The sequence below is a fragment of the Chiloscyllium plagiosum genome, chromosome 10 (assembly GCF_004010195.1).
Source record: "Chiloscyllium plagiosum isolate BGI_BamShark_2017 chromosome 10, ASM401019v2, whole genome shotgun sequence".
In the NCBI taxonomy this organism is placed as follows: Eukaryota; Metazoa; Chordata; class Chondrichthyes; order Orectolobiformes; family Hemiscylliidae; genus Chiloscyllium; species Chiloscyllium plagiosum.
Window position 1 is genome coordinate 845,594 of NC_057719.1, and position 3,117 is coordinate 848,710.

Consider the following 3,117-nt stretch of genomic DNA (forward strand, 5'->3'; position numbering starts at 1 on the left):
AGATCCTGTTGTAATCTGAGGTAACCCTCTTCGCTGTCCACTACACCTCCAATTTTGGTGTCATCTGCAAACTTACTAACTGTACCTCTTATGCTCGCATCCAAATCCTTGTGGCACTCCACTGGTCACAGGCCTCCAGTCTGAAAAACAGCCCTCCACCAACACCCTCTGTCTTCTACCTTTGAGCCAGTTCTGTATCCAAATGGCTAGTTCTCCCTGTATTCCATGAGATCTAACCTTGCTAACTAGTCTCCCATTGTGAACCTTGTCGAACGCCTTACTGAAGTCCAGATAGATCACAACTACCACTCTGCCCTCATCAATCCTATTTGTTACTTCTTCAAAAAACTCAATTAAGTTTGTGAGACATGATTTCCCACGCACAAAGCCATGTTGACTATCCCTAATCAGTCCTTGCCTTTCCAAATACATGTATATCCTGTCCCTCAGGATTCCTTCCAACAACTTGCCCACCACCGAGGTCAGACTCACTGGTCTATAGTTCCCTGGCTTGTCCTTACCGACATTAGTGACCCAGATGGGTTTTTCTGATAATTAGATTCTTAATTGCAGATTTTTACTCCATGATCTGGTATGGCAGGATTTGAACCTGGGTCCTCAGCACGTTACCTTTATGTGCAGCGATGATGCCACTAGACCATCACCTCCACCTGAGGCAGCGTTATACTGAACCAGCTTGGAACGCAGGTAGCGTGAGATCTCGGGGTTAAAGGGCGTCAAAAAGTGACACAGGGCAAGAGGATGCTGCTGATTGGGCGAGGACACTATATTTATCTCTTCTAATCTGTAAGATCTTCACTTATAGTTTGTAAGGTTAATATCGCAGAAGTCAGAGAAGAATTGTCCTTGAATAATTATCCAAGGAGCAGGAGAATCGACGTCTGAAGAAGGGCTCATGCCCGAAATGTCGATTCTCCTGCTCCTTGGATGCTGCCTGACCTGCTGCGCTTTTCCAGCAACACATCTTCAGCTCTGATCTCCAGCGTCTGCAGCCCTCACTTTCTCCTCGAATAATTATCATTTAATTTTAAAGGCTGCCTAAGGGTTTCCAGAGGGAACAATGATGACATGATGTGCAAGTTGGTTACACTCGATTGGGAAACAACACTGAGAGGAATGACAGCAGGGGGCCAATGGCGAGCATTTAAAAAGTGCATGAGAGAACTCCAGCCACGGTCAGGCACAAAAATAAACCAGGAAAGCTGACCCAGCCACAGCTGGGGAGGGAAGTTTGGGATAATACGAGGTCTGGGTGTACAAACTGACCAAAAAGACAGTGGAGCTGAGGACGTGAGTTGTTTGGATTTCAGCAAAGGAGGACAGAGAGATTAACTAAAAGGGGAACGTGCAGGAATAAACTTGGGGGAATATACACACTGATTGTAAATGAGGTTATGTGAAGAGGAACAAATCAGAAAAGACAACCAGTAACAGGGGAGGTTATGATGGGGAGTAAAGAAATAGTAGACCATTCAAATGTATGTTAGGATTCCGGCTTTACCAAATGTCCTGAAAATGTTGGGCAGGACGTGGTTAAGTGTGAGGCAAATCTGCATCAGTTCTGATGTGGGGTCACTCAACCCTAAACATTAAATCGGATTTCTCTCCACAGTCACTACCAGCACGGCTGAGCTTTTCCGGCAATTTCTGTTTTTGTTTCTGCTTTAGTGGGGAAATGGTGTTGAGGAAATTTATGGACGAAGGCCAATGATTTCCCCAGGGCCTGGTAATCTACATCCCAGAGTACTGAAGGGTACGGCCCTAAACATAATGGATGGATTGGTGATCTGTTTCCAAGATTCTGCAGACTCTGGAACAGCTGCTGGGTAGCTTGGAGGGTAGCTAGTGTAACCCTTTTATTTAGAAAGGGAGAGATAGAGAAAACAGGGAATTATAGACCAGTGAGTCTGACATCGGTAGTGGGGAAAATGTGGAGATATTATAAAAGATTTGATTGCTGAGCACTTAGAAAGCAGATTGGACAGAGTCAGCATGGATTTACAAAAGGGAACTCATGCTGAGCGAATTCTTTGAGAATGTAACTAATCATCATAGAGTCATCCAGCACAGAAACAGCCTCGTGGGCAGATCATGCCATAATCTCAAACTAAATTAGTTCCATCGTTTAGGGAACCATATCCCTCCTAACCCTTCCTATTCATGAACTTATCCAAATGTAGTTTAAATATTGTAACTGTACCCTACATCCACCACTTCCTCTGGTAGTTCATTCCACACACAAACCACTCTCTGTGTAAAAACACATTGTCCCTCAAGTCTTTTTAAATTTTTCTTCTTTCACCTTAAAAAAAATGCCCCCTCATCTTGGAACTTTCCCACCGAAGGGAAAGCACTCATGCTATTATTGCATGGACGCTTATCTATGCCCCTTATAATTTTTAAACCTCTATAAGGTTGGGGAGGTGGTATTATCACTGCATCGTTAATCCAGAGACTCGGGTAATGTTCTGGGAATCCCATCACAGCAGATGATGAAATTTTAATTCAATATAAATCTGGAATTAAGAGTCCTAACGAAGGCCATGACCCCATTGTTGATTATTGGGGGAAAACCTTAATGTCCTTTAGGGAAGGAATCTGCCAACCTTACCTGGTCTGGGCCTGCACATGACTCCAGACCCACAGCAATGTGAACAAAGAACAAAGAAAATTTACAGCCCAGGAACAGGCCCTTCAGCCCTCCAAGCCTGGGCCGATCCAAATGTACTGTTTAAACCTGTCGCCCAATTCCTAAGCATCTGTATCCCTCTGCTCCCCACCTACTCATGCATCTGTCCAGACGCAGCTTAAATGAATCTACCGTGCCTGCCTCTACCACCTCTGCTGGCAACGCATTCCAGACACCTACCACCCTCTGTGTAAAGTACTTGCTGCGTGTATCCCCCTTAAACTTTTCACCTCTCACCTTGATAGCATGACTTCTCATTATTGAATCCCTGACCCTGGGAAAAAGCTTGTCTCTATCCACCCTGTCTATACCCTTCATGATTTTGTAAACCTCAATCAGGTCCCCCCTCAATCTCCTTTTTTCTAATGAAAACAATCCTAACCTACTCAACCTCTCTTCATAGCTAG